This window comes from Pelmatolapia mariae, linkage group LG4 (genome assembly GCF_036321145.2).
Source record: "Pelmatolapia mariae isolate MD_Pm_ZW linkage group LG4, Pm_UMD_F_2, whole genome shotgun sequence".
Classification (NCBI taxonomy): Eukaryota; Metazoa; Chordata; class Actinopteri; order Cichliformes; family Cichlidae; genus Pelmatolapia; species Pelmatolapia mariae.
Window position 1 is genome coordinate 26,402,596 of NC_086230.1, and position 17,697 is coordinate 26,420,292.

At 38.9% G+C, this 17,697-nt stretch overlaps 1 protein-coding gene across 1 annotated transcript in view; it reads left to right on the forward strand.

Annotated features, from left to right (window-relative positions):
• The first annotated feature begins 3,228 nt into the window (after positions 1 to 3,228).
• The window catches only part of elfn1a (extracellular leucine-rich repeat and fibronectin type III domain containing 1a), a 94,888-nt gene continuing 80,419 nt past the window's right edge, over positions 3,229 to 17,697 (forward strand). The window contains exon 1 of the mRNA XM_063472197.1: positions 3,229 to 3,721. The gene's annotated coding sequence lies outside the window, so the exon portion shown is untranslated. The remainder of the gene's footprint in view (positions 3,722 to 17,697) is intronic.

The window sequence follows — 17,697 nt, forward strand, 5'->3', positions numbered from 1 at the left end:
TTCATCTCAAGCACAGTAGAGTTGAGAACAGTAACAAGAGTGATATCACTGTATTTCCTCAAATGCTAAAATTTCAGGTGCAGTTGTATTTTTGAAAAATCCAGTAGTAGGTTTGCATTGTTGCATATTATTAAATACTATTATTACATATGAATATCATTGGTTTTTAAATACTTTGGATATTTCATATTAAAATTGAAAACTGTATATGCTGAAGTCAAAAATGTACTTGTTGGTGCATACACTCACTAGCCACTTGATTAGGTACACCTTAGAAATAGCTAGAAGGACCCTTTTCCCTTCAGAACTACCTTATTTGTACATTCTTTGTGCCATAGATATAATTACATGTAATCATGTAATGTCATTTATTTCCCACACCACCATGACCACTAGCCTGGGTGGATGCATACTTTCATATCATTCAAATTCTGACCCTACCACCTGTCACATCAGAAATTGAGACTCTTCACACCAGGCAACATTTTTTCCAATTTTGGTAAACTGTAGCCTCTGTTTCCTCTTCATAACTGCCAGAAGTGGCACTCCATGTGCTCTTCTGCTGCTGTTGCCCATCTGCCTCAAGATTTGACGTGTTGTGTGTTTAAACATGCTTTTCTGCATACCTTGGTTGTAACAAGTGGTTATATAAATTACTGATGTGTTCTAGCAGCTCAAAGCAGTCTGGCCATTCTCCTCCGATGCCAACAAGGCATTTTCACCTAGAGAACTGCCTCTCACTGGGTATTTTCTGTTTTTTGGATTATTCTTTGTAAACCCTAGAGATTTACAGGAAAGAATTCAAATTCACTGAAATCACCTACCTCCTCCATTATGATGTTCAGTTTGAACTTAAGCATGTCGTCTTGACTGTGTTTACATGCCTGAATGACTTGAGGTGCTGCTGTTGTTTGGACCGATTAGATATTCCAATTAACAAGTAGCAGAACAGGCATACCCAATGATTTGGCCAAAGAATGTGTATTGCAATATTCAGTTTGCTTAGCCGGACACTGATAGAACAGAAGCAGAATAAGTGCCAGTAATAAAAGAATGTAATAAAATGTATCTCAAAGGATATATAGACTGTTATACAGAGCATAATTCATTGTTGTGCTTCCTTGTTTTGAAAAACCAGTCAACCTGAATATACAGTAATGTGCATCATCAGCCTAAAAACCTGTGAACCTGAAAATGCAGTCAAGTCATAAGTATTACAACAAAAAGAGCTCAATATTTTCAATAAACCAATTGCCAGTTTTGATTATATAAAAAGTCTGTTGCACGCAGTATGCATTTCTACTGAAACATATAAGAAAGGGAGACACTCAAACTCTGGCAGCCTTTATGTCAATAAATTCAATGCTGGTCTGACATGTTGCCATTTGGCTTTGAAATGAGAAACAGACTACCTAATACATACTTACAATCCATTGTAAATGATTAATGTGTGATGAACAAAGACAGATTCGTCCACTGGGAATCAAAGCTTATACAAGGATGACATGAAAGCATTCGTGCCCTCTAGGTAAATTCAACTGGGAAGGTTATGACATCCCATCAAGCCCACACTATTTGCTGCACTTGAGTCTTCATGTTGTCGCTGAAATAAACACAACAAAGAGAAAACATAAAGACTTCATATAAAAACCACTGACTGAGGCGTTTCTGATGTACCCTAAGAATTTCTTTGCACGTAAGGCTTCAGAATTGAAGCAGAAACATTAGCATTTGGCAGCGTTCACTTTACCTCCTCAAAAGAAGAATAAGACCTTTGGCTTCATCCTGCTCTTCTTTATTCTGCCAGCTGCTGTTCCTGATATCTTTAAACCTTTATTTTTCAATTTAGCGTGGTGCGCAGTGGCAGCACAGGCTCAAAGGCTACAGCGTCTATATGGGGTCACATATCAGGCGCTCCTCAGGGTTGTGAAGATATTAGGGAGCATGATACAGTGTGTCTGTCATTCTCAGAGCTGCAGCTGCAGTGCTCTGACTTCCTGGGCCAGGCTGTCCATCTCCACATTTCACAGCTCCAACGTGACTGCTGCAATGAGACAAGGAATTGCAGCGTCTGTGCCAAGTCCTAACACAACCACTTGCTCCCTCTCAGAGAAGAGCATCTGCATCCTGGCTGCCACTTCCCGACTTGCTCGGGTCATCCCCCAGACTACGTCATTACAGAGGACATCAGGCTGCACTCTCCATAAATTAAATCTGGGACTGCATTTACACAGGGAGAGACAATCTGGGTTTAACCCTTGATGCACAGATGATGTTTTGCCGTAGCTTTTCTAAGCAGGAAAATGTTACGCTTTCAGCTCTTTCTGCAGTTATTTCTTGTGAATGCCATCCTGTATCATATTGTGTGGACACATATCCATATGGTTTGGATTGTGTTGTGAAGGTTTTTATATTCAATAATCTATCAATGATATGTATTGATTTACTATCACAGGAGCCGAGGCCTGACCTCTTCACTGAAGTATGGGGTACTTCAATAGATTTCTTAGCTCCTCCTTCTGCTGCCTTCTTCTTATTAAAACTCTGAAATTCACAGACCTTCTACCAATCCCAGTGGGGTATTTTTCACTACTCTAAGGGAGCTCCTTAATGGTTTTCATTTGGATTAGTGTGCCTGACTATTGACATGGGCCACGCCTGTAATCCCATGAATTTCAGAGGACATAGAGACCGAAAAGAAAACAGGCGAAGGTGGATATTATTTGTTGTTACCAGGGGGAGTGTATTATACCTACCCGATAGCCTCACCCATAGCCGTATTCCCCGGATGCAAATTTTTAAAAGCATATTCACCAAGTATTATTAAATAGTCATGCTAATAACTTCCTTTGATTATCAAGCTCCCACGCCTGCTGTTTGGAGCAGTGGACCTTTATGTGAGGAAGAAAATTGTCTCCCTTCAAGCAGTACCAAATTAAACATACCCCTAACCAGACTGTGAAATTGAGCAATTCAAAATCATTTCCAGCGCGTTGGTGCAGCCCGTACTCAGAGGAAAAAAGTTTGCTCATAGATAGGACTGCCCAAGCTCTAAAGCCCAGGTGACGTAACTGACACTTTTCCCCCCGACTGTCTTCATTAAGTCGAACCGATTCAGTTTTTACTTCACTTCAGTTTCCACTTCAGCCGCAGGAGTTGCCGTAAAACCCTCTAGGCATCCGTGTTGAACCGGCCACCATTTATAGCCTCGCGGTGACAGGCAATCTTATTATGAGATTTAAACTTTGCCTCGGCTAGATTGGAGGATCAACACGCGCTCCTCTCGCAGTTATTCTCCGCAGTTTCCCAACTGATAACATACCTACCCTGCCTACCTACACGGCTCCTTTTATTGTGGTTAAACGCTGGTGTCAGCTCTCGGTGTAATAGAGAGAGAAAAAAGAGAGAGGAAAAAAAGCCAAGCCAGGCTCCGGGTCTCTTCAGCATACATAAAGGCGAGCAATGAGAGGAGCTCAGCCTTGAATTCAATCACTCTCCGCTAAATGGATCTTTGAGACTCACCCTTGGCGCAGGCAGCTGCTGCTTTGCGCGTCTTCAAACCGAAACAGAAATCTGGATTTTTCTTTTATTATTTTCATTTTTGTACTATCTGCCAGAAACATCTCCCGTCTCTTTGAATATGTCTTGTGTTCGCGGTGAGATACAGTAAGCAGACAGCTTTGTATCGGGAACAGGCTCTTGCTCTGCGATCGTTAAGCAGGTAAGCTGTTACACTGTTGCCCGATTTTGCACTTTAATTTCGCAGACTTTACAGAGCTCGCACTGCACTTAACACTTGTATTTTCTATTAAGGAGCAGCGGTTTTAGTATATGAGTTTTGTTCGGCTGTTGTGCACATGCCATGTAGATAACATAACTCATATTACTAAGTGAACACAGAGCTTTCAAAATGCACCGTTTAACTTGGAAAGCAGCACGCTACCGTCAGTGCATTTTGAATTTGCTTCTTTAAGATCTTAGCGCACTGACGGGCACTGAAACGGGACATGGGGGCACTTTTTGGTCTGGGCTGCGATTCGTGTTGCGAATTACGGCAGCTGCATTAAGTTCCTTGTTTTCCTTCCTCTTCTTCTTCTCCTCTTTTGTAAGTTATTTTCTTCATTAACTAAAAAAAAAACGCAACCCACGCGCGCATTTGCTCTGCAAGCATTCAGTCTGCTACAGCTCCAGTCAAAGTAAAGTGCATACTTTGCAACTGTAAACCACCAGTAATACTGTCCGCTGGAGATGTCGCTTCAGCACCACGGACAGCTCCTCCACGACTCTACATAACCACTTTATTTCACACAAAGATACTGCTGTTACTTGACTTTAACTGGGAACACACTGCTGTAGAGAGGGCTAGCTGTTGCTTTGTCAAATGAACACATTAAGCTAACATGTATATTGCGCATAGAAAACACACACACACACACGCACACACACACACACACACACACACACACACACACACACACACACACACACACACACACACACACACACACACACACATATGTGCTCTCGACTGCACCTCTTCTGCTTCCTACATCTCCAGGCCAACACACCCTACACAAAAGTGGCAAAATGACATCTAGTCTCAGTAATTTACACTACAATTCACAAGCCACTATTAAGGGAGGTCATGACATGGTTAAGGCAACTTAAAAGACCAATCTTAAATGATTAGTGCATTGCATGACCTGAACATACAGTACTATGTTGTTATTACACAGTCTGGTCCTTAGTGTAGCTCTGTTCAGTCTCACACAGATTAGCTGAGGATTTTGTTGCGTCTCTGCCATCTGTCTGGGAAATGCAATCTATATACTGCATTCTAGACGTGTTTATTTATTTGAATTGCCCAAGGCTTCATAGGGATTGATTTCTCTCTTTTTTAATTCAGCAAAGACCTAATTTTCAAATAAATTCAGCCAGCTCTGAAGTGTTTTGCACAAATAAGCATGTGTAGTCTGCGGAATAGTGGTTTGAAAATGCAGAAACAATGCCAGGTTTAATATAAACTACGCCTGCGGTCACACAACGACCAAAGAAATTAGAAGCTATAGATATGATTCTGTGGTTTTCCACTGTGGACGTAGGTGTAGGAATGCTGTATCATTCCTCTGCTGGTTAAATACGGTGCTACAGTCCTAGTGGTATTTAGAGCCTGGGAAGCATTTAAGATATTAAGCTTAAACAATCTGTCCAATGCCACCAAAACTGCGGGCAATGTATTGATTGTCAATGTTCGCTCTCATTCCAATAATTTCATTAAGATGATCAGACCCAGCTTAGCCCTTACCATCAGTGTGAACAAGTGCCTTACTTCTTGAAGATTTTTTTATGGCAAGAGTTAGGAGTGTTTCAAAACATCTTAGTTTTGCTGCTGTTGCTAAAGCTATCTCTCGCATTAGCCTTCATATCTCTCTTTTCCTGTCCCCGTCTCCGTTATCTTGATTATGCAGCTGTATGATTGAGTCAGCTATTTTGTATGCAAGTTGCCTTAGCTTGGTTCTTTTTGGAGGAGAGAGAAAGAGAGAGATCGTGCTGAGGATACTGAGAGAGAATTACAGCTTCTCATGGCGATGAGGAGTAGAAAAGACGAGGCTGCCCTGTTCGATAAATTGCTGTTTGAGAGAAAGACAGATATCCTAGGGGGACAGTGGTTTTGGAAATGTGACCAACCTTTCTAAATGGAAATGGCAGTGTGCATTAGTTTTCCACAGCTCTGTACTGTAGACAGCATGAACTAGGCATCCAAAAGTCTTTGTTACCAAGTTATCCTGATACAAAACAATTTCATTTATCTGAGAAAGACTGTGAAGCCAACTAGCACTGTACCCTAGATGCACACATAGGGATAGGTGACAAATTTATGGAAAACTCTGAACCCTTGACCCTTGCAGTAAAAGGATCCAGTGCCTTTATTATAACATAGGGGGCATGCTGCTGGCATGGTAAGATGAAACATTTCTTTCATAGGCCTATTCACAAAGTTCAAGGGGTTACTGAGTGGTTTAATGAGTATAAATAATGAATCATGTATTATTGTCGACACATTCACCAATTTAGTTCCCATCTTTACACCCACGGAAGATTTTGGACCGACACGTCAGACGGCGCTCTCATTAACATTATTAAAAGACCAAATGAGGGGATGCTTTTTGAAAGAATGGTGTTTGCTTCCACTAGTAGAGTTGTAGTGAGTCACAGAGTAAGTGCCAAGGTGCACTGGAGCCCTTTTTGCTTTACATGGTGACGTAACACCTTACTAAAACAATGTATTCTTTCCTATAATTTGTCCCCTTCTGTAAATACAGTAGTAGTAGCGTTATAGACAATTGTACAAAAAGAAGAGTCTTAACAAAGTCATTTTTTACTGCTATAGTCTCAGAAAATTCTTATAAATTTGAAACTTTTACAGTATATCATTGGCAGTTATAGCTTCTTGCGTGTTCTGATACTTTCTATGGCAATTTAGGGGCTAAAAGGACATAAAATGTTCTTTTTCCCCTTCCTTTATTGCTGATCCTACTTATGGTATTAAACTGGCAATGTGTCTGTCCCCTGTCTATATGTCTCAGCTTTAAATCCAAATAGTGCAATTTCCAAAGAGAAAGATAGAGAAAAACTGCAAAACGTTTCATGTGCCGTGCATTTTTTTTTTTTTTTCACACTGATGTCATGTTCTGAAAAAGTTACCCGGGCTTTGCCAACTGCATGTTCAGGCAGCGATGCTCTGGTTGTATGGTTAACAATGTGTAAAGTGTAATCAAAGGGGCCAAGCAGGGTTTGTAGACAAAGCTGTGAAACATATGGTTCAACAGCATGGCACATTTCAGTTCCACGGCTCTCCACAACCGTTAGGTTCAAACTGAAACTTCCTGTGCTGTGAATAGTGTTTGCCATTTTTACAAGAGCTGTTCCACCACCTCAATCTGCAGTGTCCCATGTGACACTCAGCTGGGCTTGTTTTCCTCTGTGGTGAAGAATGGCAGGATCATGAAATTAGTCACAGAGGGAAGACAAATGAAAGGAAGACAAAAACTGTGTTCAAATTAATGAACAGGTAAAACCCCACATGCACAGTACAGTCATACTGGATCTAAAAAACAATTTCTGCTTTTTTTTACATCTGATACTGTTATATTACAGAATTATTTTTCAGTGTTATTAGCCATTTATATGTTAGATTCATATATTCATATCTATCTATCTATCTATCTATCTATCTATCTATATATATATATATATATATATATATCTATATTTTTTTTTTTCAGTGGCAAAACTTTTGAAAGGTTCTTGACGGTGAAGGACAAGACCATAAATGACACTGTCAGAGCTATGCTTGAGGACAACAGACATTAAAAGGAAATTGTATTGACAGCAACTTAGCATTTGGGAAAGGTTGGCTATTGGTTGAGGAATTTTCAATGTCTAACGAAGGCTGTAACAAGCAGATAAGGTTGAAAATACAAAAAAAAACCCCTGAACAAACAAACAAAAAAACTGCTGTACCTTCAAATGCAGCTGCCCTTGGGCACCTTTTATTTAGCCAATGCAAAACAAAGGTGCACCGTTAGTTGGGAGACAGTATCTTCTAGAAGTCATGCAAAATCATTAGCAAACTTCACCTTGAATCAGCACCTCATGAGTCATTAACTTCACATTCACAGAGCCGTGGCCCAGTCTCATCTCAGGAAAGAATGTATTTGAGTTTACTCAGGGGATGCTACTGAAAGTGGCAGCAATGGCCCTTTGGATTCCAGGCATGTTTCAAGGGAAAAAAATATAGCAGGTTTAACCATTATCTCTCCTATCTCTTCAACCTTTTATTTTCTTATATGCTGATTACAGTTTAGCAGGAAATGAGATGACTGCTATTTATGGGGATTTTTACATATTCCCTGAAAAACCGATCAGCCCACGGCGCTACGGATATGTAAATGAAAAGACAGTTGCATACAGGCAAGTAGGAATCAGTTACTGTACCACTGATAGATTGTGGGGATCAACCCAAAGATGTAGGGATTCACTTGAGGGTGTGGATGAGTTGTAATTAATTTAGGCGTGCACTAAAATTAATCCATCAGAGAATGCCAGAAACATTTCTGTGTAGTTTCCTCAACCACCTGCTGGCTGCCTTATGATAGACAAAACCTTTAGTAAACAAGCATCCTGAAATGGCAGAGTGAGGCAAATTGAACATTGCTGTTCACTTTCTGTCTTCTATGCAAAAGAATTAGATCCTAGGATGCAAAACAACGCATATCTGCAGGCAACTGCACTGCTTGAATATCCTGCACATGAGAGCCCATTAAAAGCGGCATGTCTGTTTCATTTCTAAATGCAGGATTTCGTATGTCAGAGGACTGATCACTGTCAATTAATGCTTTTTGTAACACCTTGTGACCTTTTACGTTGTAGATAAAGTGCAGGGAGACAGGTTGAGAAATGTTTAAACTTCCACTAAAGTAGAATTTGTAGACACATTGTACACAGATATAGAGGTATCTTTATATATGAGTGGCTGCTGTATCTCAGTGAGGTATGCTACATATTTCCTCTGTGCATTGTGTGCAACACAGCACAAACAAAGAGATTATACATGGCATAAAAATAACTTTATTAATGAAACAGAGTATGTTTCTCTTACTTTTAGACAAAAGGCACATGACAACACAATAATATATACTTTATAGATTTGCTTAGCTATATTTATTTAAAAAAAGAGTGGTAAAGGTAGCTTTGTTTCTCCATTTCTTGATAATTCAATTTGTCCTAATGCCAGGAAAGATTGAAAACAAAATATGATCTTGTTACTTTGCAAAAAGGCTTTTGTTTTTGTAATATAGTCTGGCAAAGAGTTGATAAATAAATAGGTGAATGTGACAGTTAGACAGTTTAGTGCATATCAAAAACAAGACAAGGATAATATATTGCAGCTTAATGATGGAAAGGATGAATCATAGCGCTGTTATTTGTACAAACCAGCTGCAGATGCACTTGTTTAAACATGTGCTGCTCTTACCTGCTCAGTATAAAGCAAGCTAATATGGATAAAATACCAAAGTTCATCAGACTGGGTGTAAATGTACCACCAGGTGTGTATTAACAATGGTGACATGATGGCATATTTTTCCTTTATGGAATGTAGCTGAACACCTTCAGTTGAAATGCTGTTGCAAAGTACAAGATGAATTAGAGTTTAACAACATCTTAAGAATCATAAAAATGACCGATACTCCATTCACTGGCCATTATTTTAATGACAGACCAAAAAAGGTCCTTGTACGCTACTCCATTACACAGAAAGGGGCATATATGTACAAAGCACACACAAACATAATCTCTGTCACTGGAAAGTCAGGACACCAGTCACATTAATTGCTTCCTTGGGGAAATATAAAAAGCAAGGAGCTGCTCTGTAAAATCTAAGACTTTCTAAGACCACCGCATAAGAAAATATATTTAAGGTTGTGCGCAGTCAGTCAAATTGAAGCCATTTATACTGCAGACTTGATTTCCTGTGATCTGCTTCAAGCCATACAACTTCTGTTTAGATAATTAAGTTCGATTTCTGTGCAGTTGCAAATAGTGCTCAAAGACGCCTCTGATTAGATCAGTGATTGGTAATGCAGCATGATTAGGCAGTTTGCAGTTTCCTATCAATTATGAAATTTAAACCAACACGCCTTTAAAGATGACAGATGCTCAGTGAATAAAGCCACTCCCACATGCTAACATGAAAGCAAATGCTGTTTATCAAAAAGTGAGGAAATTCTTAAAAGTTTAATGGGTGCCAAAAGTCACATCATGATAATCAAAACATGGCCCTCCTCTCGATGAATGTTAAGCAACTCTGGTCTGAGCTTGTAAACAGCTTCAGTAGTACACTAATGATGCACTTGAGGTAATTAACCTGTTCAATGGCTTCTACTAGCATGAAACGCTGAATGTGTTGTCTCTTTTTTATTTACTTTTTTATTGTGGACAGCATTTAAATGTGCGGGCCTGGCTTATAAGTATGTTTTTTTTTTTTTTCAACACTTTTTATTAAAACATTTAAGTTACCAGTTTATTCCAGCATATACCGGTATATAATGTTTATATTTTTCATTTTTTAAATTCTTTTGATGATTGAATTACCACATTTTTTCCAACCCAAGTAATGCAGTTAATTCCTAAGAACATTTCTAAATACATAACAGTAAGGACCTCCTCATGCGGAATATGACAGCAAGAAAATTAAGGTGGGAATAGACATTTATAAGTGCTTCATTTTATCATAATAATAAAAAAAAAAAAAAACTCTTCTAAAATGAGCCTTTTGGATGTAGGCAGGTCAAAGAGGAAACTGTGCCTCCTTTACAGTTTCTGCAAACTATTTCAAACCTTCAGAAAAGTAATGTAAAATGAGAATGGAGTTAAAAATAACACACGCAATTATGCTCCAACTGTCCTTCACATTTCAAAAACAAACTGTGAAGGACCGGCGCTGCTGAGAATCAACTCATAATGTTGTATAATGTCTCCACTTTTTAACTGAAAGCGCCAGTGGTCGAGCTGTTTTCCCTCTGTACCCCCAATTGGCCCTGGCCAGCTGAACAAACATTTCTGTAAGTGAACAATTATCTGAAGTGAAGCCTAGAAGACAAGGAGCAATCAGGTGATCAGCCCAGGACTCATCTACACTTTGATGTTGTGTGAAGGTCATTCCTTATTCTTTCCCCAGCACTACAGCCAAACACACTGGCTGTAGTAGAAATGTCTGATGGATGATTTGAGCAAGTCAATTGCTTCCCATTGAGCCAACCCAGTAAAAGCCATGCTGGGGACATATTGCAATTCTTGTGAGTGCTTGATGAGTGATGGGCAACCCCCACAAACATCCAGCTGGCCCGGATAACAAGGTTATCTTGGTCACGATCAAACAGTGTTATAGGAATTCAAGGACTGTGACTGAACTTCTGACCTGCTAAAATTATTTCTAGTTATTTGGATAACTATTCTTACCACTTCCCTTAAAAGGTCACCTGAAGGTGAAATGTTAATATAAACAAACAGAAAGCACATCATTTGAGTCACCTCTGGCAACCGGCATTCCTTAAAGGTTTACTGCAAACTAACAAGCACAATTCTCTGTCGTTTAAGAGCGTAGGGCAGAAGGACCTCAGACTGATATCATATACACTTAAAAGAAAAATGTAACTTTTCCTTGTCAGCTTCTCTCTACAAGACAAATCTAAAAGACATTTGTTTTCTTCTTTCATTTTAGAACAAATAAGCTTTTATTGCACTTGCAGTAATAGAAGTACTGAGTTAACTCAAGCAATATTATGGTCACTTCAGCGAAGTTTCCTCTGCTCAGCCAAGCAAGCAGTGAAACAGACACTTGTACACACTGATGGGAAAAACAGAGCAACCACATGTAAGAGCAAAGATGAATAATAATTATGATTAGATAAATAAAATTAGGGAATCAGGTAATTAAATGAAGACCCCCCTCGAATGGAGATTTAATTGGAGGGGCTCTAACTCTAACAGTATAGTGGCTTTAAGGTATTGAATTTGCTTAATTGAAGCGAATCATCAGATAAACAACTATGAAATATGTATATATATAAAAACATTAATGTTCTTTATGTTTTCTTAAAGTTGCGATTTTCAACACCACTGCATTTACGTAACAATTGTGGTTACTTTATTTTGCATGGACAATTTACAGTGAATTTAAATACATCTGTATGTAGCTCTACCTTATTGAGCTACTAGATGCCATAAAAGCGTCATTAAAAATTAATGTATCAGTAGTTCTCATTTAGCTCGCTGCTGCTAATTTACTTAAGTAAAGGATCTGAACATTCACCTCTCCAGTGTTTTCCTGCAGATATACTATGAGAGATACGCTGTGGCTTCCAAATTTAATTCTCATTCATAATGAAGAATAATTTCACAAAGTGATTGCAAGTGACAATTTCCACTTCCTGCCATAACAGGCTCTTGACTCAGTGTGCGGCTGTTGTAACAGAAGGCTTTTTATCTCACAACAATCCCAGCATCTGTTTTTATATTAAAATTCTGTATTCTTGCCTTTTCAAAGGTGGTAGAAAAATAAAACTTAAACTTCTTTCTTTTTATTTTCAGGACATTTAACAGACATTTAACAAAGTGCTATCTAAAAAAAACATTGTTTATGAGAAGCTGAGGTATTCACAAACCATCAGTCCCTAACTTTAGTTCCAAGGGACCAGTTAGTTTTCAGTATCACAAAGGATCTACAAAGACCAACTGCACCAAATGATAAGATGGCTGCTTTAAAGACCAGCTGGGAAGAGCAGGTTTTAAATAATAGGGCCACTGACTCATCAATAATTTCATCAACCATATGTCTAGCTTTTGCAATCTGTGAGTGACCTTGTTGGCTGTAATGTAGAGATCAAAGGTCAGTTCATGAGAAAAATAATTAAGCAAAATGTCTTTGATAGCTACTGATATGCAAAGTGTGCAATATCCCAGATTTCCTCAGATACAGCTACACCTACATCTGTACTTAACACCTTTAAGCACTTTTGTCTTGTGCATACCATTCATGCTGCAGGCTTGGAAATAGTTTTGCTCACCTGAGCATGTGTCCTGTCATGATTCAAGAGTGCGATACGTTCCAAACAAGCTGTGCAATGTCACGGATCGCTTGGTTCCCTATTAGATCATGCAGTAATTCTTGACAGGCTTGAATAGAGTTAGTTCATTTTTAAACTGAAATCCTGTATAAATCTACAGATTGTCACAGAGAAAGTGAAGATAGGACACCGTTACCATAGAAACTGATTCCAAACTTGGAGCAAACATACTAGCATCTACTTATAAAAATGTGCCAGTATTCACACCATTAGCAGGCCACAGTGTACCATAACACTCATACTGGAGAGCATCGCCGCATACTTGACTTACTGTTCATTGACACTATCATAAGGCTTTAATGTGATGCAAATTATTCAGAGAGCCTGATTTCTACACAGTCATCTCAGTGAAGTCTTGAATAGGCCTTGGTGTAAGTGCTCTAAACAATGACTTCCATAAGGGACCTCAAAACATCTAACATTTTAAATTAATTAAGGCTCATGCAGCTTTGTAAAGAATCCCATTTAATCACTTATGTTTTTGTCTTTATGGCTAATCAAACAATGCAGTTGCTCTGCTTTACAGAGTAGATTGATTGCAAAGCAACAAATAGAGGCAGAACAGTGGGCTAACTGAACCAAGCCACATCAACGGACCAAAAAAAAAAAAAAAAAAAATCTCTATATTCAGTGTGCCCAGAGCAATGAAGTCAGTGTTGTACTGTGCCAAGATTTTAGAGTGCTGTTACCAAATACTACAGATCATGATTCAGATAGGATGCAAGACCTTTCTTGGCAGCTTTCTTGCTGCTTACAGCAGCAAATCAGAAACATATCAATATTTACCTGGATAACTGCCATGCTCAGAACTCAATTCTCTGAACAACAGCCAGATGAACAACATCTTGTGAATATAAGTTATTTCTCTCAACAGCTAATGAAATCACAGACAAATACCTTGGTAGCATGAACATTTTTGCAAACATACTTTTTTAATGATTATTATCTAGGTCGACAGCTGGCAAGAAAAGTGGTCCATCCCCAGCTGCAGAGCATCAATCTGACGCTCCACCTGTTGTCTTCTCACTCACGCCCTCCATTGCTCATTAAACAGTGCTGCCTTTCAGGCCGAATCAGCTCAGACTGGTGATCACCCACTGTGAGACTAGAACACAGAGAGAGAAAGGATCTGAGTGCCAGATTGTCAGACCTGTGAGGTGTTATTCCTCAAATAAATATGGAGATTATGTGTAAAGCCTGTGTGCCAATTATGCTTTCCCACTTCTTTAGCAAGATCATTTGGAATCAGTGTAAAGCTATGCACAATGATTAAAATGCACAGTTAGGGTCTATAGAGCATGACTGCAGGACATGCAGTTAAAATGAGCCTTTAGTCAACAGCAGTTGACAGTAATAGACTGTGCTTCTGTACACCTTCTGTTGGTGTCTCAACAAGCCAATTCACTGGGGCAGTGAGTGTTTTGTATGACTGTCCTTTGTAGTAGGCTTGCATAATGTGAGCAGGGCTTCACCATTAAGGTGCTTCTCCATATGCAAATTTTAAAAAGATCCGGATTGAGCCCAAGCTCTGGGTTTAGGTCAGTCTGTCGACGTGGATCACGTGAAGGAGCTGGGCAGTCAACTTAACTGACCCTGCAAAATCTTTTACTGTGTGGTAGGACACTGAACAATCAAGGGATTTTACCACATATTTGGGCATTGCTTATTCAAAAGTGTGTCATGTTTTTCTACCATTGCAGCCCTGAGACATGGTTAGTGGCGTGCCTAGGGTTAGCTTTCCAAAAAATGTATAACTGACATATTTACCAAAGTCACAAAAAATGTATTTAAGTTTAAGTTCTGTTCTCCATGTTCATATAATTAATTGTGGACTCAAAAACCCAATTAAATATGAATGAAGAACTGTTATCATATATGTGATTTTTAAAAATTAAATAGCACTAACAATTTCAGCCAACTGGACTTTCCATCAGTATCTTTTGATTGTTCTCATTTTAAAAAGTGACTTTATTGAATGTTTACACTAGTCATTAACAAACATTCTTTTAACTTGTGCTAAGTTGGCTGGAGATAAAAAATAGACCTAGATTCTGTTCTGAAAAATACAGCTAATGCAGATGTGCTTTAACACTGCATTCTTCCCTGTGGCCAGCAGGGGGAGACTGTAGTTGTAAAAAGAAGTATAAAAACTACGGAAAAATTACCTTTTGGTCACTTGACTTAAAACCTTAGTATACCTTCCTGATGAATTTGTAACCTCAATTGTTAGTTTGATACCTTATCCAACAGAATACGATGCTATTTATTTTTATTTTTTTAAAGACCTCGTTTAGTGTAAATTGTAATCAGACAGGTTTTTCAGTCAGTTTAACCCTCGGTTGTGACATCTAGCTTCAAGAAAAAGAGGAAAAAGAGTGCAATGGGCAAAATGCTGAAGTCAAGGCTTCGAGCAGGACTTCAACATGACTGATATGCCACCCATGACATACCAGTGGTGACTTCAAGATTGCTGTCTATTTCTTACAGTCTATAGTTAAGTGACACTTTAAATAAGAAATCCACTTATCAGTCCAGAGCTTAGACAACATGAGTAGTGGATTCAGATCCACAGTCAAGTCTTTGCACACATCTGCCAAATGCATTTATAGCTGGTAAAATTCAGCAATGCTGATCAAAAAACTCAAGCACGCACTGTTGAATACAAATTATTATCATCAGCCATCTTTTGCTCGGTAATTTGCAGCAGATAAATAATAACAGTGGCGTTTGCTGGGTAGCAATTTCAGTAAAGTGATTTCTGCCTTTCCCTAAGATGTTTTCTGTTTAGGAAGGTTTTCAGCTGACAGACTGAACAAAAAGACCATTTGTGTGTTGTAGCAGCACAGCAGAGAGTGTCGAGACAGTTTAAAGCTTCAACACAACATTTCTATAATTTTGTTTTCAATTTAAAATTTAACTTCACTGCTGCATTGATATGGCAATAACATAGAATGAGCATAAAAATTGATGGTTTAAATAATTCAAGCTTTTTTTTTGTATTAGACCGAGAGAAGACAGGTATGCTGCGGGGGGGGGGGAAGCACTGGAAAGAAACACAGTAAATAGCCCGGTTGCGCAAGACTCCCAAAAATACATCAAATTTGACAACTTTATTAAAACTTGTTAATACTACACATATTAATACATAGATAAGATATGTTCGTCCACACTTAGGGATTTTATTTTGGTAATACTTGCTGGGTTAAACTATGACCTCCTTTGCTCTTCTTTAAAAACTCCTATTTGATTTCGTCAGTGTGCTTAGGATTGTTATTATGTTGGACTATTCCTCTACTGCAGAGCTTGTAGAGCCTCATCTTGTCATTCAGTAGTTTGGTATATCCACAAGCCTTCATGCCATCTACAGTATAAATATAATCTCCTCAGCGCCTTTTGTTCCTTTGCAGTTCATAATCATCACACTCCCTCCTCTGTCTGCTTCACTGTCCTGGCTAGGTTCATGCCAGCAACTCCAGACTCTATTTAAGCAGAACAAATTTATCCGGATCTTATCTGAACAAGGAGTATACCCAATATTCAACTGGCTTCTTTTCTTGGATTATTTTTTGGATTTTGTCCACAAAGGCAAACTTTATACAATGTGAGTTCACCGATTGTCCATTCATTGAGCAAGAGGAGCATTGTCCATTGCTTTAATTTAGGAGGCAGTCATTGTGTCTGGGATTAGAGGTATGACTCATTCCATACCTCTTGATTACTGGTGAAACTTGCAGATCTCTCAATTCCTTCTCCACTTCTTTTTCCACGTGTAGCCTTAATATAGACAGACACAGCCTATAAGCCCAAAAGTGAAAAACCTACCTTATGTGGACAAAACTTTCTAAAGAGAGCATAAACATTAGATAGAAGCATAGAAAAAAAGTGCTTGTCTGAATCTGTGTATGAATGGGTGAATGAGACATGTTGTGCAAAACGCTTTACTAAATTCGAGCATGGTACTGTAATAGGATGCCGCTGAAATTTCTTCCCTTCCAAAAGGAATTGGAAGCAATATGATTAAGATTTGGCAATATTTAGGAACCACACCAACTCAGTTCAGTACGATTCAGTTCCATTTATATAACATCACAGCAACAGTCCCCTCCAGGCACTTTATATTGTGAGGTAAAGACCCTACAAATAATTAAACTCACCGTGTAAAGAGTGGGGGTCACTGAGCGCTGGATGCACTGTGTATGAAAGTCAGCAATGGTCTACTGACTCAACAACGAGTTCCAAACCTCCTCTGGCATTAACAGCACAGAAACTGTGTGTTGGAGGCTTCATGGCAGAGCATGCCCTGTAGTTGTAATGTGTAGTAATGTGTAGTGGCACAGTACTTTTTGTCACTATAGTATACATAGTGTTCACAGGTCATTTGGTAATTGTACATTACATTTGGTTCAGTGATCACAGGTTTTCTAATCTGCATGTTAGTGGTTGGGGTTAAGAGTGAGGGGTGAGGGAGTGTGCTGGAGGGCAGTTTTCATTTGAAAATGTTTTTATTACCAAGAGGAAATATTGTGCATGTCAACTTTGCAAAGGTAATGCAATTCTGAATTATGTGAAATTTAAGCGATATTGTACCAGGGCGTGCACTTCTGTTGTATAATGATTCCCAGATAGCCAAATGAGCTTTAGCTGAATTTTAAAACATGACAATATAGTCCAAAAGTATACAATTCAATTATATCAAATATATATCTCCCTGCTCCATGAAGTCACCACTCTTCAATATCCCCAGAGCGCTGGATGAACTTCAAAAATCAGTCTGAGAACAAAATCTTTCTAGAGTATTCTGTGTGTTTTATTCGAGGACAAGGCTTCCCTTGAGGGTCAGAGTGCCTATTAGCCCTGGGGGTGTGCCTGAACAGACTTCAATCCTATCTGCTGTGGGCACGGTCCCTCTGTCAACTCGTCAGTGTTGTGCCTCGAGTGTCTCCTCCAGGGAAGTTTTCAAAGAGGTACATCTGTTATGTCACAGTAATGTCAGTGATAACATGATGAT